This window comes from Pleurodeles waltl, chromosome 3_1 (assembly GCF_031143425.1).
Source record: "Pleurodeles waltl isolate 20211129_DDA chromosome 3_1, aPleWal1.hap1.20221129, whole genome shotgun sequence".
Lineage (NCBI taxonomy): Eukaryota > Metazoa > Chordata > Amphibia > Caudata > Salamandridae > Pleurodeles > Pleurodeles waltl.
In genome coordinates, this window is record NC_090440.1 from 596,893,775 (window position 1) to 596,917,300 (window position 23,526).

Consider the following 23,526-nt stretch of genomic DNA (forward strand, 5'->3'; position numbering starts at 1 on the left):
CTTTTGAGGAGCTGAAGCAGGCCATGTGCTCTGCACCTGTCCTGAAAAGCCCTTGTTACTCTAAAAAAGTCTATGTCCAAACTGATGCATCTGAATTAGGAGTAGGGGCAGTCCTATCACAACTTAATTCTGAGGGCCAGGATCAACCTGTTGCTTTTATTAGTAGAAGGTTGACCCCTAGAGAAAAGCGTTGGTCTGCCATTGAGAGGGAGGCCTTTGCTGTGGTCTGGGCTCTGAAGAAGTTGAGGCCATACCTGTTTGGCACTCACTTCATTGTTCAGACAGACCACAAACCTCTACTTTGGCTAAAACAAATGAAAGGTGAAAATCCTAAATTGTTGAGGTGGTCCATATCCCTACAGGGAATGGACTATACAGTGGAACATAGACCTGGGAGTAGCCACTCCAATGCAGATGGACTCTCCAGATATTTCCACTTAGACAATGAAGACTCATCAGGTAATGGCTAGTCTTATTGTCCTTCGTTTGGGGGGGGGTTGTGTAGGAAAGTACCATCTTGCCTGGCATGTTACCCCCATTTTTCACTGTATATATGTTGTTTTAGTTGTATGTGTCACTGGGACCCTGGTAACCCAGGGCCCCAGTGCTCATAAGTGTGCCTGAATGTGTTACCTGTGTAGTGACTAACTGTCTCACTGAGGCTCTGCTAATCAGAACCTCAGTGGTTAGGCTCTCTCATTTCTTTCCAAATTGTCACTGACAGGCTAGTGACCATTTTTTACCAATTTACATTGGCTTACTGGAACACCCTTATAATTCCCTAGTATATGGTACTGAGGTACCCAGGGTATTGGGGTTCCAGGAGATCCCTATGGGCTGCAGCATTTCTTTTGCCACCCATAGGGAGCTCTGACAATTCTTACACAGGCCTGCCACTGCAGCCTGAGTGAAATAACGTCCACGTTATTTCACAGCCATTTTACACTGCACTTAAGTAACTTATAAGTCACCTATATGTCTAACCTTTACCTGGTAAAGGTTAGGTGCAAAGTTACTTAGTGTGAGGGCACCCTGGCACTAGCCAAGGTGCCCCCACATTGTTCAGAGCCAATTCACTGAACTTTGTGAGTGCGGGGACACCATTACACGCGTGCACTACATATAGGTCACTACCTATATGTAGCTTCACCATGGTAACTCCGAATATGGCCATGTAACATGTCTATGATCATGAAATTGCCCCCTCTATGCCATCCTGGCATTGTTGGTACAATTCCATGATCCCAGTGGTCTGTAGCACAGACCCTGGTACTGCCAGACTGCCCTTCCTGGGGTTTCTCTGCAGCTGCTGCTGCTGCCAACCCCTCAGACAGGCAGCTGCCCTCCTGGGGTCCAGCCAGGCCTGGCCCAGGATGGCAGAACAAAGAACTTCCTCTGAGAGAGGGTGTGACACCCTCTCCCTTTGGAAAATGGTGTGAAGGCAGGGGAGGAGTAGCCTCCCCCAGCCTCTGGAAATGCTTTGTTGGGCACAGAGGTGCCCAATTCTGCATAAGCCAGTCTACACCGGTTCAGGGACCCCTTAGCCCCTGCTCTGGCGCGAAACTGGACAAAGGAAAGGGGAGTGACCACTCCCCTGACCTGCACCTCCCCTGGGAGGTGTCCAGAGCTCCTCCAGTGTGCTCCAGACCTCTGCCATCTTGGAAACAGAGGTGCTGCTGGCACACTGGACTGCTCTGAGTGGCCAGTGCCACCAGGTGACGTCAGAGACTCCTGCTGATAGGCTCCTTCAGGTGTTAGTAGCCTTTCCTCTCTCCTAGGTAGCCAAACCCTCTTTTCTGGCTATTTAGGGTCTCTGTCTCTGGGGAAACTTCAGATAACGAATGCATGAGCTCAGCCGAGTTCCTCTGCATCTCCCTCTTCACCTTCTGATAAGGAATCGACCGCTGACCGCGCTGGAAGCCTGCAAACCTGCAACATAGTAGCAAAGACGACTACTGCAACTCTGTAACGCTGATCCTGCCGCCTTCTCGACTGTTTTCCTGCTTGTGCATGCTGTGGGGGTAGTCTGCCTCCTCTCTGCACCAGAAGCTCCGAAGAAATCTCCCGTGGGTCGACGGAATCTTCCCCCTGCAACCGCAGGCACCAAAAAGCTGCATCTCCGGTCCCTTGGGTCTCCTCTCAGCACGACGAGCGAGGTCCCTCGAATCCAGCGACACCGTCCAAGTGACCCCCACAGTCCAGTGACTCTTCAGCCCAAGTTTGGTGGAGGTAAGTCCTTGCCTCACCTCGCTGGGCTGCATTGCTGGAAACTGCGACTTTGCAAGCTCCTCCGGCCCCTGTGCACTTCCGGCGGAAATCCTGTGTGCACAGTCAAGCCTGGGTCCACGGCACTCTAACCTGCATTGCACGACTTTCTAAGTTGGTCTCCGGCGACGTGGGACTCCTTTGTGCAACTTCGGCGAGCACCGTTTCACGCATCCTCGTAGTGCCTGTTTCTGGCACTTCTCCGGGTGCTACCTGCTTCAGTGAGAGCTCTTTGTCTTGCTCGACGTCCCCTCTCTCTGCAGGTCCAATTTGCGATCTCCTGGTCCCTCCTGGGCCCCAGCAGCGTCAAAAAACGCCAAACGCACGATTTGCGTGTAGCAAGGCTTGTTGGCGTCCATCCGGCGGGAAAACACTTCTGCACGACTCTCCAAGGCGTGGGGGATCCATCCTCCAAAGGGGAAGTCTCTAGCCCTTGTCGTTCCTGCAGTATTCACAGTTCTTCAGCCTAATAAGAGCTTCTTTGCACCAACCGCTGGCATTTCTTGGGCATCTGCCCATCTCCGAGCTGCTTGTGACTTTTGGACTTGGTCCCCTTGTTCCACAGGTACCTTCAGACAGGAATCCATCGTTGTTGCATTGCTGATTTGTGTTTTTCTTGCATTCTCCCTCTAACACGACTATTTTGTCCTTAGGGGAACTTTGGTGCACTTTGCACTCACTTTTCAGGGTCTTGGGGAGGGTTATTTTTCTAACTCTCACTATTTTCTAATAGTCCCAGCGACCCTCTACAAGGTCACATAGGTTTGGGGTTCATTCGTGGTTCGCATTCCACTTTTGGAGTATATGGTTTGTGTTGCCCCTATCCCTATGTGTCCCCATTGCATCCTATTGTAACTATACATTGTTTGCACTGTTTTCTAATACTATTACTGCATATTTTGGTATTGTGTACATATATCTTGTGTATATTTGCTATCCTCATACTGAGGGTACTCACTGAGATACTTTGGCATATTGTCATAAAAATAAAGTACCTTTATTTTTAGTATATCTGTGTATTGTGTTTTCTTATGATATTGTGCATATGACACTTGTGGTACTGTGGGAGCTTCACTCGTCTCCTAGTTCAGCCTAAGCTGCTCTGCTAAGCTGCCATTATCTATGAGCATATGCTGCTAGACACCCTATACACTAATAAGGGATAACTGGGCCTGGTGCAAGGTACAAGTACCCCCTGGTACTCACTACAAGCCATTCCAGCCTACTACAGTTATGCTCTCTCATTTCTTTCCAAATTGTCACTAACAGGCTAGTGACCAAAATTTCACCAATTTACATTGGCATACTGGAACACCCTTATAATTCCCTAGTATATGGTACTAAGGTGCCCAGGGTATTCGGGTTCCAGGAGATCCCTATGGGCTGCAGCATTTCTTTTGCCACCCATAGGGAGCTCTGACAATTCTTACACAGGCCTGCCACTGCAGCCTGAGTGAAATAACGTCCACATTAATTCTCAGCCATTTACCACTGCACTTAAGCAACTTATAAGTCACCTATATGTCTAACCTTTACCTGGTAAAGGTTAGGTGCAAAGTTACTTAGTGTGTGGGCACCCTGGCACTAGCCAAGGTGCCCCCACATTGTTCAGGGCAAATTCCCCGGACTTTGTGAGTGCGAGGACACCATTACACGCGTGCACTACACATAGGTCACTACCTATGTGTAGCTTCACAATGGTAACTCCGAATATGGCCATGTAACATGTCTATGATCATGGATTGCCCCCTCTCTGCCATCCTGGCATTGTTGGCACAATCCCATGATCCCATGGGTCTCTAGCACAGACCCGGGTACTGCCAAACTGCCTTTTCAGAGGTTTCTCTGCAGCTGCTGCCAACCCCTCAGACAGGTTTCTGCCCTCCTGGGGTCCAGCCAGGCTTGGCCCAGTAAGGCAGAACAAAGGACTTCCTTAGAGAGAGGGTGTTACACCCTCTCCCTTTGGAAAAAGGTGTTAAGGCAGGGGAGGAGTAGCCTCCCCCAGCCTCTGGAAATGCTTTCATGGGCACAGATGGTGCCCATTTCTGCATAAGCCAGTCTACACCGGTTCAGGGACCCCTCAGCCCTGCTCTGGCGCGAAACTGGACAAAGGAAAGGGGAGTGACCACTCCCCTGACCTGCACCTCCCCTGGGAGGTGCCCAGAGCTCCTCCAGTGTGCTCCAGACCCCTGCCATCTTGGAAACAGAGGTGCTGCTAGCACACTGGACTGCTCTGAGTGGCCAGGGCCGGCAGGTGACGTCAGAGACTCCTTCTGATAGGCTCCTTCAGGTGTTGCTAGCCATCCACTCTTCTAAGTAGCCAAACCCTCTTTTCTGGCTATTTAGGGTCCCAGCTTTGGGGAATTCATTAGATAACGAATGCAAGAGCACATCAGAGTTCCTCTGCATGTCTCTCATCACCTTCTGCCAAGAAATCGACTGTTGACCTCGCTGGAAGCCTGCAAAACTGCAACAAAGTAGCAAAGATGACTACTGCGACACTGTAACGCTGATCCTGCCGCCTTCTCGACTGTTTTCCTGGTGGTGCATGCTGTGGGCGTAGTCTGCCCCCTCTCTGCACTAGAAGCTCCGAAGAAATCTCCCGTGGGTCGACGGAATCGTCCCCCTGCAACCGCAGGCACCAAAGAACTGCATCACCGGTCCTCTGGGTCTCCTCTCAGCACAACGAGCGAGGTCCCTTGAACTCAGCAACTCTGTCCAAGTGACTCCCACAGTCCAGTGACTCTTCAGTCCAAGTTTGGTGAAGGTAAGTCCTTGCCTCCCCACGTCCGACTGCATTGCTGGGAACCGCGTGTTTTGCAGCTACTCCGGCTCCTGTGCACTTTCCGAGGGATTCCTTTGTGCACAGCCAAGCCTGGGTCCACGGCACTCTAACCTGCATTGCACGACCTTCTGAGTTGTCCTCCGGCGGCGTGGGACTCTCTTGTGCAACTTCGGGTGAGCACCGTTTCACTCCACTTTGTAGTGCCTGTTTTGGCACTTCTGCGGGTGCTGCCTGCTTTTGAGAGGGCTCCTTGTCTTGCTGGTCATTGTGAGAAGGTAGCCTCTTTCTAGCCTTGTTACCCCCACTTTTGGCCTGTTTGTGAGTGTATGTCAGGATGTTTGTCACTGTTTTCACTGTCTCACTGGGATCCTGATGGCTAGGCCTCAGTGCTCATAGTGAAAACACTATGTTTTCAGTATGGTTGTTATGTGTCACTGGGATCCTGCTAGTCAGGACCCCAGTGCTCATAGGTTTGTGGCCTATATGTATGTGTCACTGGGACCCTGTCACACAGGGCCCCAGTGCTCATAGGTGTGCATGTATATGTTCCCTGTGTGGTGCCTAACTGTCTCACTGAGGCTCTGCTAATCAGAACCTCAGTGGTTATGCTCTCTCATTTCTTTTTAAATTGTCACTAACAGGCTAGTGACCCATTTTACCAATTTACATTGGCTTACTGGAACACCCTTATAATTTCCTAGTATATGGTACTGAGGTACCCAGGGTATTGGGGTTCCAGGAGATCCCTATGGGCAGCAACATTTCTTTTGCCACCCATAGGGAGCTCTGACAATTCTTACACAGGCCTGCCACTGCAGCCTGAGTGAAATAACGTCCACGTTATTTCACAGCCATTTTACACTGCACTTAAGTAACTTATAAGTCACCTATATGTCTAACCTTTACCTGGTAAAGGTTAGGTGCAAAGTTACTTAGTGTGAGGGCACCCTGGCAATAGCCAAGGTGCCCCCACATTGTTCAGGGCCAATTCCCTGAACTTTGTGAGTGCGGGGACACCATTACACGCGTGCACTACATATAGGTCACTACCTATATGTAGCTTCACCATGGTAACTCCGAATATGGCCATGTAACATGTCTATGATCATGGAATTGCCCCCTCTATGCCATCCTGGCATAGTTGGCACAATCCCATGATCCCAGTGGTCTGTAGCACAGACCCTGGTCCTGCCAAACTGCCCTTCCTGGGGTTTCACTGCAGCTGATGCTGCTGCCAACCCCTCAGACAGGCAGCTGCCCTCCTGGGGTCCAGCCAGGCCTGGCCCAGGATGGCAAAACAAAGGACTTCCTCTAAGAGAGGGTGTTACACCCTCTCCCTTTGGAAAATGGTGTGAAGGCAGGGGAGGAGTAGCCTCCCCCAGCCTCTGGAAATGCTTTCTTGGGCACAGATGTGCCCAATTCTGCATAAGCCAGTCTACACCGGTTCAGGGGACCCCTTAGCCCTGCTCTGGCGCGAAACTGGACAAAGGAAAGGGGAGTGACCACTCCCCTGACCTGCACCTCCCCTGGGAGGTGTCCAGAGCTCCTCCATTGTACTCTAGACCTCTGCCATCTTGGAAACAGAGGTGCTGCTGGCACACTGGACTGCTCTGAGTGGCCAGTGCCACCAGGTGACGTCAGAGACTCCTTCTGATAGGCTCCTTCAGGTGTTGCTAGCCTATCCTCTCTCCTAGGTAGCCAGACCCTCTTTTCTGGCTATTTAGGGTCTCTGTCTCTGGGGAAACTTTAGATAACGAATGCAAGAGCTCATCCGAGTTCCTCTGCATCTCTCTCTTCACCTTCTGCCAAGGAATCGACTGCTGACCGCGCTGGAAGCCTCCAAACCTGCAACTTAGTAGCAAAGACGACTACTGCAACTCTGTAACGCTGATCCTGCCGCCTTCTCAACTGTTTTCCTGGTGGTGCATGCTGTGGGGGTAGTCTGCCTCCTCTCTGCACTAGAAGCTCCGAAGAAATCTCCCGTGGGTCGACGGAATCTTCCCCCTGCAACCGCAGGCACCAAAAAGCTGCATTACCGGTCCCTTGGGTCTCCTCTCAGCACGACGAGCGAGGTCTCTCGAATCCAGCAACTCTGTCCAAGTGACTCCCACAGTCCAGTGACTCTTCAGTCCAAGTTTGGTGGAGGTAAGTCCTTGCCTCACCTCGCTAGACTGCATTGCTGGGAACCGCGACTTTTGTAGCTACTCCGGCCCCTGTGCACTTCCGGCGGAAATCCTTTGTGCACAACCAAGCCTGGGTCCACGGCACTCTAACCTGCATTGCACGACTTTCTAAGTTGGTCTCCGGCGACGTGGGACTCCTTTGTGTAACTTCGGGTGAGCACCGTTTCACTCATCCTCATAGTGTTTGTTTCTGGCACTTCTCTGGGTGCTACCTGCTGCTAAGAGGGCTCCTTGTCTTGCTCGACGTCCCCTCTACCTCCTGGTTGTTGGCGTTCTTTCGGCGGGAAAACACTTCTGCACGACTCTCCACGGCGAGAGAGATCCGTCCACCAAAGGGGAAGTCTCTAGCCCTTTTCGTTCCTGCAGAAAACTCAGCTTCTTCTGTCCAGTAGAAGCTTCTTTGCACCCGCAGCTGGCATTTCCTGGGCATCTGCCCATCTCCGACTTGCTTGTGACTTTTGGACTTGGTCCCCTTGTTCCACAGGTACCCCAGATTGGAAATCCAGCGTTGTTGCATTGTTGGTTTGTGTCTTTCCTGCATTATTCCTCTAACACGACTTCTTTGTCCTTAGGGGAACTTTAGTGCACTTTGCACTCACTTTTCAGGGTCTTGGGGAGGGTTATTTTTCTAACTCTCACTATTTTCTAATAGTCCCAGCGACCCTCTACGAGGTCACATAGGTTTGGGGTCCATTCGTGGTTCGCATTCCACTTTTGGAGTATATGGTTTGTGTTGCCCCTACCTCTATGTTTCCCCATTGCATCCTATTGTAGCTATACATTGTTTGCACTGTTTTCTAAGACTGTACTGCATATTTTTGCTATTGTGTATATATATCTTGTGTATATTTCCTATCCTCTCACTGAGGGTACACTCTGAGATACTTTGGCATATTGTCATAAAAATAAAGTACCTTTATTTTTATTATAACTGTGTATTGTGTTTTCTTATGATATTGTGCATATGACACTAAGTGGTACTGTAGCAGCTTCACACGTCTCCTAGTTCAGCCTAAGCTGCTCTGCTAAGCTACCATTATCTATCAGCCTAAGCTGCTAGACACCCTATACACTAATAAGGGATAACTGGGCCTGGTGCAAGATGCAAGTACCCCTAGGTACTCACTACAAGCCAGTCCAGCCTCCTACACTGATCTCTTCACTTCCACAGAACAAAATGCTCTAGTGGAAGGTGTTGTACTGGCAGATTGTCTTACTGCTGAGCTGAAAAACCACTGCATAAATCTCCTGGGTCAGTTTTCTTAACTCTTCTCTACTGTGCCAGGTACCACTTCTTGGTGTGAGTACACTATAGATACTGGAGACAGCTTGCCTGTCAAAAGTAAGATCTATAGGCAGCCTGACCATGTCAGAGACTGCAAAAAAAAAAAGGTGCAGAAAATGCTTGAACTGGGAGTGGTTGAGCACTCTGAAAGTCCATGGGCTTCTCCTGTGGTACTTGTACCAAAACCTCATTCCAAAGATGGAAAGAAGGAAATGCGGTTTTGTGTTGACTACAGAGGTCTCAAATATGTAAACAAAACTGATGCTCACCCTATAGGCAGGGCAGATGAGCTCATAGATACACTGGCATCTGCCAAGTATCTAAGCACTTTTGACTTGATTGCAGGGTATTGGCAGATCAAATTATCAGAAGATACAAAAGCAAAAACTGCATTTTCAACCATTGGAGGCCATTACCAATTCACAGTAATGCCTTTTGGATTGAAAAATGCACCTGCCACTTTTCAGAGGTTGGTGAACAGAGTCCTGCAAGGGCTGGAAGCTTTTAGTGCAGCATATCTAGATGATATAGCTGTCTTTAGCTCCAGCTGGGATGATCACCTGGTCCACCTATGGAAAGTTTTGGAGGCCCTGCAAAAGGCAGGCTTCACTATCAAGGCTTCAAAGTGTCAGATAGGGCAGGGGAAGGTGGTTTATCTGGGGCACCTGGTAGGTGGAGAACAGATTGCACCACTTCAGGGGAAAATCCAAACTATTATAGATTGGGTTCCCCCTCCTACTCAGACTCAGGTGAGAGCCTTTTTAGGCCTCACTGGGTACTATAGGAGGTTCATTAAGAACTATGGCTCCATTGCAGCCCCTCTTAATGACCTCAGTTCTAAGAAAATGCCTAAGAAGGTATTATGGACAGCAAACTGTCAGAAAGCTTTTGAGGAGCTGAAGCAGGCCATGTGCTCTGCACTTGTCCTGAAAAGCCCCTGTTACTCCAAGAAATTAATTGTCCAAACTTATGCATCTGAATTAGGGGTAGGGGAAGTCTTATCACAACTTAATTCTGAGAGCCAGGATCAACCTGTTGCTTTTATCAGCAGGAAGTTGACCCCTAGAGAAAAGCGTTGGTCTGACATAGAGTGAGAGGCCTTTGCTGTGGTCTGGGCACTGAAGAAGTTGAGGCCATAACTGTTTGGCACTCACTTCATTGTTCAGAGAGACCACAAACCTCTACTTTGGCTAAAACAAATGAAAGGTGTAGGAAAGTACCATCTTGCCTGGCATGTTACCCCCATTTTTCACTGTATATACAATATGTTGTTTTAGTTGTATGTGTCACTGGGACCCTGCCAGCCAGGGCCCCAGTGCTCATAAGTCTGCCTGAATGTGTTACCTGTGTTATGACTAACTGTCTCACTGAGGCTCTGCTAACCAGAACCTCAGTGGTTATGCTCTCTCATTTCATTCAAGTTGTCAATAACAGGCTAGTGACCAATTTTACCAATTTACATTGGCTTTCTGGAACACCCTTATAATTCCTTAGTATATGGTACTGAGGTACCCAGGGTATTGGGGTTCCAGGAGATCCCTATGGGCTGCAGCATTTATTTTGCCACCCATAGGGAGCTCTGACAATTCTTACACAGGCCTGCCACTGCAGCCTGAGTGAAATAACGTCCACGTTATTTCACAGCCATTTTACACTGCACTTAAGTAACTTATAAGTCACCTATATGTCTAACCTTTACCTGGTAAAGGTTGGGTGCTAAGTTACTTAGTGTGTGGGCACCCTGGCACTAGCCAGGGTGCCCCCACATTGTTCAGGGCCAATTCCCCGGACTTTGTGAGTGTGGGGACACCATTACACGCGTGCACTACATATAGGTCACTACCTATATGTAGCTTCACAATGGTAACTCTGAATATGGCCATGTAACATGTCTATGATCATGGAATTGCCCCCTCTATGCCATCCTGGCATAGTTGGTACAATCCCATGATCCCAGTGGTCTGTAGCACAGACCCTGGTACTGCCAAACTGCCTTTCCTGGGGTTTCACTGCAGCTGCTGCTGCTGCCAACCTCTCAGTCAGGCTTCTGCCCTCCTGGGGTCCAGCAAGGCCTGGCCCAGAATGGCAGAACAAAGGACTTCCTCTGAGAGAGGGCGGTTACACCCTCTCCCTTTGGAAAATGGTGTGAAGGCAGGGGAGGAGTAGCCTCCCCCAGCCTCTGGAAATGCTTTCATGGGCACACATGGTGCCCATTTCTGCATAAGCCAGTCTACACCGGTTCAGGGACCCCTTAGCCCTGCTCTGGCGTGAAACTGGACAAAGGAAAGGGGAGTGACCACTCCCCTGACCTGCACCTCCCCTGGGAGGTGTCCAGAGCTCCTCCAGTGTGCTCCAGACCTCTGCCATCTTGGAAACAGAGGTGCTGCTGGCACACTGGACTGCTCTGAGTGGCCAGTGCCACCAGGTGACGTCAGAGACTCCTTCTGATAGGCTCCTTCAGGTGTTGCTAGCCTATCCTCTGTCCTAAGTAGCCAAACCCTCTTTTCTGGCTATTTAGGGTCTCTGTCTCTGGGGATTCCTTAGATAATGAATGCAAGAGCTCATCCGAGTTCCTCTGCATCTCTCTCTTCACCTTCTGCCAAGGAATCGACTGCTGACCGCGCTGGAAGCCTGCAAAACTGCATCATAGTAGCAAAGACGTCTTCTGCAACTCGGTAACGATGATCCTGCCGCCTTCTCGACTGTTTTCCTGGTGGTGCATGCTGTGGGGGTAGTCTGCCTCCTCTCTGCATTAGAAGCTCCGAAGAAATCTCCCGTGGGTCGATGGAATCTTCCCCCTGCAACCGCAGGCACCAAAAAGCTGCATTACCGGTCCCTTGGGTCTCCTCTCAGCATGACGAGCGAGGTCCCTCGAATCCAGCAACTCTGTCCAAGTGACTCCCACAGACCAGTGACTCTTCAGTCCAAGTTTGGTGGAGGTAAGTCCTTGCCTCCCCACGCCAGACTGCATTGCTGGGAACCACGACTTTTGCAGCTACTCCGGCCTCCGTGCACTTCCGGCGGAAATCCTTTGTGCACCGTCCAGCCTGGGTCCACGGCACTCTAACCTGCATTGCACGACCTCCTAAGTTGTTCTCCGTCGACGTGGGACTTCTTTGTGTGACTTCGGGTGAGCACCATTTCACGCATCCTCGTAGTGCCAGTTTCTGGCACTTCTCTGGGTGCTACCTGCTGCTAAGAGGGCTCCTTGTCTTTCTCGATGTCCCCTCTCTCTCCTGACACAATTTGCGACATCCTGGTCCTTCCTAGGCCACAGCAGCATCCAAAAACGCTTACCGCACGATTTGCAGCTAGCAAGGCTTGTTGGCGGTGTTTTGGTGGGAAAACACTTTTGCACGACTCTCCACGGCGCGTGGGATCCGTCCACCAAAGGGGAAGTCTCTAGCCCTTTTCGTTCCTGCAGAAACCTCAGCTTTTTCTGTCCAGTAGAAGCTTCTTTGCACCCACAGCTGGCATTTCCTGGGCATCTGCCCATCTCCGACTTGCTTGTGACTTTTGGACTTGGTCCCCTTGTTCCACAGGTACCCTAGATTGGAAATCCATCGTTGTTGCATTGTTGGTTTGTGTCTTTCCTGCATTATTCCCCTATCACAACTCCTTTGTCCTTTGGGGAACTTTAGTGCACTTTGCACTCACTTTTCAGGGTCTTGGGGTGGGCTATTTTTCTAACCCTCACTATTTTCTAATAGTCCCAGCGACCCTCTACAAGGTCACATAGGTTTGGGGTCCATTCGTGGTTCGCATTCCACTTTTGGAGTATATGGTTTGTGTTACCCCTATCCCTATGTGTCCCCATTGCATCCTATTGTAACTCTACATTGTTTGCACTGTTTTCTAAGACTTTTACTGCATATTTTGGTATTGTGTATATATATCTTGTGTATATTTCCTATCCTCTCACTGAGGGTACACTCTGAGATACTTTGGCATATTGTCATAAAAATAAAGTACCTTTATTTTTAGTATAACTGTGTATTGTGTTTTCTTATGATATTGTGCATATGACACTAAGTGGTACTGTAGGAGCTTCACTCGTCTCCTAGTTCAGCCTAAGCTGCTCTGCTAAGCTACCATTATCTATCAGCCTATGCTGCTAGACACCCTATACACTAATAAGGGATAACTGGGCCTGGTGCAAGGTGCAAGTACCCCTTGGTACTCACCACAAGCCAGTCCAGCCTCCTACAGGTAGTGGACCATGCCACCAGATATCCTGAAGCAATTCCTCTAAGGACCACTACAGCTCCTGCAGTGGCAAAGGCCCTCCTGGGAATCTTTTCCCGGGTGGGCTTCCCAAAAGAGGTGGTATCAGACAGGGGAAGCAATTTCATGTCTGCTTACTTAAAGGCCATGTGGAATGTGTGTGGTGTGACATACAAGTTCACTACACCCTATCATCCACAAACAAATGGACTGGTGGAGAGATTTAACAAAACTCTCAAAGGCATGATTATGGGACTCCCTGAAAAACTCCGCAGGAGATGTGATATTGTGAGAAGGTAGCCTCTTTCTAGCCTTGTTACCCCCACTTTTGGCCTGTTTGTGAGTGTATGTCAGGGTGTTTGTCACTGTTTTCACTGTCTCACTGGGATCCTGATAGCCAGGCCTCAGTGCTCATAGTGAAAACACCATGTTTTCAGTATGGTTGTTATGTGTCACTGGGATCCTGCTGGTCAGGACCCCAGTGCTCATAGGTTTGTGGCCTATATGTATGTGTCACTGGGACCCTGTCACACAGGGCCCCAGTGCTCATAGGTGTGCATGTATATGTTCCCTGTGAGGTGCCTAACTGTCTCACTGAGGCTCTGCTAACCAGAACCTCAGTGGTTATGCTCTCTCATTACTTCAAATTGTCACTAACAGGCTAGTGACCAATTTTACCAATTTACATTGGCTTACTGGAACACCCTTATAATTCCCTAGTATATGGTACTGAGGTACCCAGGGTATTGGGGTTCCAGGAGATCCCTATGGGCTGCAGCATTTCTTTTGCCACCCATAGGGAGCTCTGACAATTCTTACACAGGCCTGCCACTGCAGCCTGAGTGAAATAACGTCCACGTTATTTCACAGCCATTTTACACTGCACTTAAGTAACTTATAAGTCACCTATATGTCTAACCTTTACCTGGTAAAGGTTAGGTGCAAAGTTACTTAGTGTGAGGGCACCCTGGCACTAGCCAAGGTGCCCCCACATTGTTCAGAGCCAATTCCCTGAACTTTGTGAGTGCGGGGACACCATTACACGCGTGCACTACATATAGGTCACTACCTATATGTAGCTTCACAATGGTAACTCCGAATATGGCCATGTAACATGTCTATGATCATGGAATTGTCCCCTCTATGCCATCCTGGCATAGTTGGCACAATCCCATGATCCCAGTGGTCTGTAGCACAGACCCTGGTACTGCCAAACTGCCCTTCCTGGGGTTTCACTGCAGCTGCTGCTGCTGCCAACCCCTCATACAGGCATCTGCCCTCCTGGGGTCCAGCCAGGCCTGGCCCAGGATGGCAGAACAAAGAACTTCCTCTGAGAGAGGGTGTGACACCCTCTCCCTTTGGAAAATGGTGTGAAGGCAGGGGAGGAGTAGCCTCCCCCAGCCTCTGGAAATGCTTTGTTGGGCACAGAGGTGCCCAATTCTGCATAAGCCAGTCTACACCGGTTCAGGGACCCCTTAGCCCCTGCTCTGGCGCGAAACTGGACAAAGGAAAGGGGAGTGACCACTCCCCTGACCTGCACCTCCCCTGGGAGGTGTCCAGAGCTCCTCCAGTGTGCTCCAGACCTCTGCCATCTTGGAAACAGAGGTGCTGCTGGCACACTGGACTGCTCTGAGTGGCCAGTGCCACCAGGTGACGTCAGAGACTCCTGCTGATAGGCTCCTTCAGGTGTTAGTAGCCTTTCCTCTCTCCTAGGTAGCCAAACCCTCTTTTCTGGCTATTTAGGGTCTCTGTCTCTGGGGAAACTTTAGATAACGAATGCATGAGCTCAGCCGAGTTCCTCTGCATCTCCCTCTTCACCTTCTGATAAGGAATCGACCGCTGACCTCGCTGGAAGCCTGCAAACCTGCAACATAGTAGCAAAGACGACTACTGCAACTCTGTAACGCTGATCCTGCCGCCTTCTCGACTGTTTTCCTGCTTGTGCATGCTGTGGGGGTAGTCTGCCTCCTCTCTTTACCAGAAGCTCCGAAGAAATCTCCCGTGGGTCGACGGAATCTTCCCCCTGCAACCGCAGGCACCAAAAAGCTGCATTACCGGTCCCTTGGGTCTCCTCTCAGCACGACGAGCGAGGTCCCTCGAATCCAGCGACTCTGTCCAAGTGACCCACACAGTCCAGTGACTCTTCAGCCCAAGTTTGGTGGAGGTAAGTCCTTGCCTCACCTCGCTGGGCTGCATTGCTGGGAACCGCGACTTTGCAGCTACTCCGGCCCCTGTGCACTTCCTGCGGAAATCCTTTGTGCACATCCAAGCCTGGGTCCACGGCACTCTAACCTGCATTGCACGACTTTCTAAGTTGGTCTCCGGCGACGTGGGACTCCTTTGTGCAACTTCGGCAAGCACTGTTTCACGCATCCTTGTAGTGCCTGTTTCTGGCACTTCTCTGGGAGCTACCTGCTTCAGTGAGGGCTCTTTGTCTTGCTCGACGTCCCCTCTCTTTTCAGGTCCAATTTACGACCTCCTGCTCCCTCCTGGGCCCCAGCAGCGTCCAAAAACACCAAACGCACGATTTGCGTGTAGCAAGGCTTGTTGGCGTCCTTCCGGCGGAAAAACACTTCTGCACGACTCTCCACGGCGAGAGGGATCCGTCCTCCAAAGGGGAAGTCTCTAGCCCTTTTGTTCCTGCAGAAACCTCAGCTTCTTCTGTCCAGTCAAAGCTTCTTTGCACCCGCAGCTGGCATTTCCTGGGCATCTGCCCATCTCCGACTTGCTTGTGACTTTTGGACTTGGTCCCCTTGTTCCACAGGTACCCTAGATTGGAAATCCACAGTTGTTGCATTGCTGGTTTGTGTCTTTCCTGCATTATTCCTCTAACACAACTACTTTGTCCTTAGGGGAACTTTAGTGCACTTTGCACTCACTTTTCAGGGTCTTGGGGAGGGTTATTTTTCTAACTCTCACTATTTTCTAATAGTCCCAGCGACCCTCTACAAGGTCACATAGGTTTGGGGTCCATTCGTGGTTCGCATTCCACTTTTGGAGTATATGGTTTGTGTTGCCCCTATCCCTATGTTTCCCCATTGCATCCTAATGTAACTATACATTGTTTGCACTGTTTTCTAAGACTATACTGCATATTTTTGCTATTGTGTATATATATCTTGTGTATATTTCCTATCCTCTCACTGAGGGTTCACTCTAAGATACTTTGGCATATTGTCATAAAAATAAAGTACCTTTATTTTTAGTATAACTGTGTATTGTGTTTCCTTATGATATTGTGCATATGACACTAAGTGGTACTGTAGTAGCTTCACACGTCTCCTAGTTCAGCCTAAGCTGCTCTGCTAAGCTACCATTATCTATCAGCCTAAGCTGCTAGACACCCTATACACTAATAAGGGATAACTGGGCCTGGTGCAAGGTGCAAGTACCCCTTGGTACTCACTACAAGCCAGTCCAGCCTCCTACATTGGTTGTGCAGTGGTGGGATAAGTGCTTGAGACTACTTACCACTCTTGTCATTGTACTTTTCATAAGAGAAAAATATACAAAACAAGGTCAGTGTATATACACATAGCCAAAAAGTTTTGCATTTCCTCTTTTCACTCTTTTCTAAGTGCTGAAAAGTACTTCTAAACTTTCAAAAAGTTCTTAAAAGTTTAAAAAGTTTTTTTCTGTCTTTCCAAAAAGTTCTGAAAACTTTTGTCTCTTTCTCTATCACTTTAACTCTCTCTAAAAAATGTCTGGCACAGGCCAAAGTGTTGATCTGTCCAAACTTGCATATGACAACCTTAGCTGGAAAAGAGCAAGGAGTCTCTGTATAGAGAGAGGTTTGAGTGTAGGGAAGAATCCTGCCTTAGAACTATTAATTAATATGCTTAGAGAACAGGATAAGGCCATAGGTGCCCCATCTGTTGAAAAAGTACCTAATAGTTCCCAATCAGATTCAGGGACTCCCCCAGGAAATGATTCAGGAAAGAAACTTCCTAGCCTGCCCATTACTAGACAATCTAGCATAGATGGTAATGATGATGAGCCACACCATTGAAATAGTGTTGTCTCACATCATAGCAAAAGCATTTATTCTCACCATACTGGTAGTAATGTTTCTGTAAACCAAGCTGTTAAGTTGGCTTCTGTAAGGGACAGGTCTCCTTCTGTTCATTCCCATCATAGCTCTGTTTCTAGAAATGTCCCTCCCACCAACCCTGATGACAGAATGTTAGAGAGGGAACTCAATAAGTTGAGGGTGGAACAAACCAGACTGAAGCTTAAAAAGCAACAGCTGGATTTGTATAGACAGTCTTTTGAATTAGAGAAGGAAAGACAGAAGTTGGGTTTAGATACCCATGGTGGCAGCAGCAGTATTCCCCATAGTCATCCTGCAAAAGAGCATGATTCCAGGAATCTGCACAAGATAGTTCCCCCTTATAAGGAGGGGGATGACATTAACAAGTGGTTTGCTGCACTTGAGAGGGCCTGTGTTTTACAGGATGTCCCTCAAAGGCAGTGGGCTGCTATCCTATGGCTATCATTTAGTGGAAAAGGTAGGGATAGGCTCCTTACTGTGAAAGAAAATTATGCCAATAATTTTACAGTTCTTAAGAATGCACTCCTGGATGGTTATGGCTTAACCACTGAACAGTACAGGATAAAGTTCAGAGAGACCAAAAAGGAGTCTTCACAAGACTGGGTTGATTTCATTGACCATTCAGTGAAGGCCTTGGAGGGGTGGTTACATGGCAGTAAAGTTACTGATTATGAAAGCCTGTATAACACAATCCTGAGACAGCATATACTTAATAATTGTGTGTCTGATTTGTTGCACCAGTACCTGGTAGACTCTGATCTGACCTCTCCCCAAGAATTGGGAAAGAAGGCAGACAAATGGGTCAGAACAAGGGTGAACAGAAAAGTTCATACAGGGGGTGACAAAGATGGCAATAAGAAGAAAGATGGTGAAAAATCTCAAGATAAGCATGGGGATAAGAGTAAAACCAAAGATCCCACTTCAAATCTTAAACACTCTTCAGAGGGTGGGGATAAAACTAATTCTTCCTCTTCTTCTCAACCTGCACACATTAAAAAGCCTTGGTGCTTTGTGTGTAAAAACAGAGGCCATAGGCCAGGGGATAAGTCCTGTCCAGGTAAACCCCCTGAGCCTACCACCACTAATACATCAAGCTCTAGTGCCCCTAGCAGTAGTGGTACTAGAGGTGGGACTGCTGGCAACAGTCAAGCAAAGGGTGTAGTTGGGTTCACTTATGGGTCCATAGTGGAAACTGATGTAATCAGTCCCAAGACAGTTTCTGTCACACCTAGTGGCATTGGCCTTGCCACACTGGCTGCTTGTCCCCTTACAATGGATAAGTACAGGCAGACAGTTTCAATAAATGGTGTTGAGGCCTTGGCCTACAGGGACACAGGTGCCAGTTTCACTTTGGTGACTGAAAACCTAGTGCCTCCTGAACAACACATCATTGGACAACAGTATAAGATTATTGATGTCCCTAACTCCACTAAGTTTCTTCCCTTAGCTATAATTCAGTTTATTTGGGGTGGAGTTACTGGCCCTAAGCAGGTGGTGGTATCACCTAGCTTACCTGTAGACTGTCTCTTAGGTAATGACCTAGAGGCCTCAGGTTGGGCTGATGTAGAGTTTTATGCCCATGCAGCCATGCTGGGCATCCCTGAGGAATTGTTCCCTCTCATTTCAAGTGAAATGAAAAAGCAAAGGAGAGAAGGCCTGAAAACTCAGGATCCCTCTCCATCAACAGGTAAAAAGGGTATCACAGTATCCCCTAACCACCCTACCATTCAGGATATTATTCCTGTGGTGGGAGAAACCTCTCCTGGGGTGGCACCTGTTCCAAGAGAATCATCAGCTGGCAAAGCTGGACTCCCTGAGGTGGAAGTACCTCTCTGTGGGATAACTAACATTGGTGAGAAAAACAGCACCATTTTAGTTAACATGGAGCATCCCTCCAACCCTCCCAGAGAAACTTTAGTGCAGAAACCCTGCACTACCTCACAACACTTAGGACAGCATCCCTGCCCTAGTGTGGAGCTCATAGGACAGCATCCCTGCCCTGCTCCAACTCAAGAGAAACAGCATCCCTGTTCTCTCTTCCAGCCAGATGGACAAAGTTTTTGCCCAGCTATGGCTTTTCTGAGACAGCATCCCTGTCTGGCATTTCCATCACTACAAATAGATTCAGTGGACAATTCCCACTGCTCTAAACTAAAACTTACTGATAGAAACTCTGAAAATACATCTTCACATTGTTGCTTAGCTAAAAAACTTCAAACAGGGTGGTTTACATCCCCACAGGGAAGTAACCATATAGTGGATGATAAAGGGAGTAACCAGTCTATTGCAGAGCTACTCTCTACTTATCACCACTTAGACAATAAAGTCTCAACTGGCCAAGGCTAGCCTTATTGTCCTTCGTTTGGGGGGGGGGGGTTGTGTGATAAGGTAGCCTCTTTCTAGCCTTGTTACCCCCACTTTTGGCCTGTTTGTGAGTGTATGTCAGGGTGTTTGTCACTGTTTTCACTGTCTCACTGGGATCCTGATAGCCAGGCCTCAGTGCTCATAGTGAAAACACCATGTTTTCAGTATGGTTGTTATGTGTCACTGGGATCCTGCTGGTCAGGACCCCAGTGCTCATAGGTTTGTGGCCTAAATGTATGTGTCACTGGGACCCTGTCACACAGGGCCCCAGTGCTCATAGGTGTGCATGTATATGTTCCCTGTGTGGTGCCTAACTGTCTCACTGAGGCTCTGCTAACCAGAACCTCAGTGGTTATGCTCTCTCATTACTTCAAATTGTCACTAACAGGCTAGTGACCAATTTTACCAATTTACATTGGCTTACTGGAACACCCTTATAATTCCCTAGTATATGGTACTGAGGTACCCAGGGTATTGGGGTTCCAGGAGATCCCTATGGGCTACAGCATTTCTTTTGCCACCCATAGGGAGCTCTGACAATTCTTACACAGGCCTGCCACTGCAGCCTGAGTGAAATAACGTCCACGTTATTTCACGGCCATTTTACTCTGCACTTAAGTAACTTATAAGTCACCTATATGTCTAACCTATACCTGGTAAAGGTTAGGTGCTAAGTTACTTAGTGTGTGGGCACCCTGGCACTAGCCAAGGTGCCCCCACATTGTTCAGGGCCAATTCCCCGGACTTTGTGAGTGCGGGGACACCATTACAAGCGTGCACTACATATAGGTCACTACCTATGTGTAGCTTCACAATGGTAACTCCGAATACGGCCATGTAACATGTCTATGATCATGGAATTGCCTACTCTATGCCATCCTGGCATAGTTGGCACAATCCCATGATCCCACAGGTCTGTAGCTCAGACCTGGGTACTGCCAATCTGCCTTTCCCGGGGTTTCTCTGCAGCTGCTGCTGCTGCCAACCCCTCAGACAGGTTTCTGCCCTCCTGGGGTCCAGCCAGGCTTGGCCCAGGAGGGCAGAACAAAAGACTTCCTCAGAGAGAGGGTGTTACACCCTCTCCCTTTGGAAAAAGGTGTTCAGGCAGGGGAGGAGTAGCCTCCCCCAGCCTCTGGAAATGCTTTCATGGGCACAGATGGTGCCCATTTCTGCATAAGCCAGTCTACACCGGTTCAGGGACCCCTCAGCCGTGCTCTGGCGCGAAACTGGACAAAGGAAAGGGGAGTGACCACTCCCCTGACATGCACCTCCCCTTGGAGGTGCCCAGAGCTCCTCCAGTGTCCTCCAGACCTCTGCCATCTTGGAAACAGAGGTGCTGCTGGCATACTGGACTGCTCTGAGTGGCCAGGGCCAGCAGGTGACGTCAGAGACTCCTTCTGATAGGCTCCTTCAGGTGTTGCTAGCCTATCCTCTCTCCTAAGTAGCCAAACCCTCTTTTCTGGCTATTTAGGGTCTCTGCTTTGGGGAATTCCTTAGATAACGAATGCAAGAGCTCATCAGAGTTCCTCTGCATCTCTCTCTTCACCTTCTGCCAAGGAATCGACAGCTGACCGCGCTGGAAGGCTGCAAAACTGCAACAAAGTAGCAAAGACGACTACTGCGACACTGTAACGCTGATCCTGCCGCCTTCTCGACTGTTTTCCTGGTGGTGCATGCTGTGGGGGTAGTCTGCCTCCTCTCTGCACTAGAAGCTCCAAAGAAATCTCCCATGGGTCGACGGAATCGTCCCCCTGACACCGCAGGCACCAAAGAACTGCATCACCGGTCCTCTGGGTCTCCTCTCAGCACAACGAGCGAGGTCCCTTGAACTCAGCAATTCTGTCCAAGTGACTCCCACAGTCCAGTGACTCTTCAGTCCATGTTTGGTGGAGGTAAGTCCTTGCCTCCCCACGCCAGACTGCATTGCTAGGAACCGCGTGTTTTGCAGCTACTCCGGCTCCTGTGCACTTTCCGAGGGATTCCTTTCTGCACAGCCAAGCCTGGGTCCACGGCACTCTAACCTGCATTGCACGACCTCTTGAGTTGTCCTCCGGCGGCGTGGGGCTCTCTTGTGCAACTTCTGGTGAGCACCATTTCACTCCAATTCGTATTGCCTGTTCTGGCACTTCTGCGGCTGCTGCCTGCTTCTGAGAGAACTCCTTGTCTTGCTGGACGCCTCCTCTGTCCCCTCACACAATTGGCGACATCCTGGTCCCTCCTGGGCCATAGCAGCATCCAAAAACCCTAAACTGCAAGCTTGCAGCTAGCAAGGCTTGCTGGTGGTCTTTCTTCAGGAAAACACTTCTGCACGACTCTCCACGGCGTGGGGGATCCATCTTCCAAAGAGGAAGTCTCTAGCCCTTGTCGTTCCTGCAGAACCTTCAGCTTCTTCTGTCCAGTAGCAGCTTCTTTGCACCCACAGCTGGCATTTCCTGGGCATCTGCCCATCTCCGACTTGCTTGTGACTTTTGGACTTGGTCCCCTTGTTCCACAGGTACCCTCGACTGGAAATCCATCGTTGTTGCATTGCTGGTTTGTGTCTTTCCTGCAGAATTCCCCTATCACGACTTCTATGTCCTTTGGGGAACTTTAGTGCACTTTGCACTCACTTTTCAGGGTCTTGGGGTGGGCTATTTTTCTAACCCTTACTATTTTCTAATAGTCCCAGCGACCCTCTACAAGGTCACATTGGTTTGGGGTCCATTCGTGGTTCGCCTTCCACTTTTGGAGTATATGGTTTGTGTTGCCCCTATCCCTATGTGTCCCCATTGCATCCTATTGTAACTATACATTGTTTGCACTGTTTTCTAATACTATTACTGCATATTTTGGTATTGTGTACATATATCTTGTGTATATTTGCTATCCTCATACTGAGGGTACTCACTGAGATACTTTTGGCATATTGTCATAAAAATAAAGTACCTTTATTTTTAGTATATCTGTGTATTGTGTTTTTTTATGATATTGTGCATATGACACTAGTGGTACTGTAGGAGCTTCACTCGTCTCCGAGTTCAGCCTAAGCTGCTCTGCTAAGCTACCATTATCTATCAGCCTATGCTGCTAGACACCCTATACACTAATAAGGGATAACTGGGCCTGGTGCAAGGTGTAAGTACCCCTTGGTACTCACTACAAGCCAGTCCAGCCTCCTACAGTACTGTAGGAGCTTCACTCGTCTCCTAGTTCAGCCTAAGCTGCTCTGCTAAGCCACCATTATCTATCAGCCTAAGCTGCTAGACACCCCTATACACTAATAAGGGATACCTGGGCCTGGTGCAAGGTTTAAGTACCCCTTGGTACTCACTACAAGCCAGTCCAGCCTCCTACACAGGGTCCCAGTGATACATACACTAAAACAACATATATACAGTGAAATATGGGGGTAACATGCCTGGCAAGATGGTACTTTCCTACACACTCTGTAAACGATCTGAGCGTCAAGATTTAAATGGAGGAAATGAATCGCGCGTCTTGCCGATTCCAAGAAGAATATGCAAATGCCATGAAATGATCGCGCACTCCATGAGAAATCTGAACATCAAGATTTTTAATGCGGGAATGAATCGCGCACACTGCCGATTCCAACAGGTATATGCAAATGCCATGAAATGATCGCGCACACTGTAAGCAATCTGAACATCTAGATTTAAATGTGGGAAATTAATCAGGCGTCTTGCCGATTCGAATGTCACCATGCAAATGCCAAGAAATGGTTGCGCACAATGAATATCAAGAGTTAAATGCAAGGAATGAATTGCACGTCTTGCCGATTTGAATGCCCCCATGCAAATGCCAAGAAATGGTCGCGCACAATGAGTATCAAGAGTTTAATTCAAGGAATGAATTGCGAGTCTTGCCAATTCGAATGCCACCATGTAAGTGCCAAGAAGTGGTACCGCACAATGATTATCAAGGTTTAAATGCAAGGAATGGATCGCGCGTCTTGCTGATTCGAATGCCACTATGTAAATGCCAAGAAATGGTAGCACACAATGAGTATCAAAAGTTAAATGCAAGGAATGAATCACGCGTCTTGCCAATTCTAATATCAACATGTAAACGCCAGAAACTACGAGCACATTCACACACACAAGGAAAAATCTTTCAACATGAAAACTAGGCCCAAAAACTTGAATGCCTTCAAAAACGGGATCGGGGGCCCAGCCCGACCTCCTTCTTACCGCCCTGTTCAAGGATCACCAATACAATGAAGGGCAAGGCCTGGAAAGTCAAAATAGGCCTCTGGATCAGGAGCTCAGGAAGTTGCTGCTGCTCTGCACCGGGACCTCTGAATAGTGAGCACGTGCAGCTGGGCTGGCTCCCTTATATAGAATCTGGCCCAGCCCACAAACCACACCCAGTC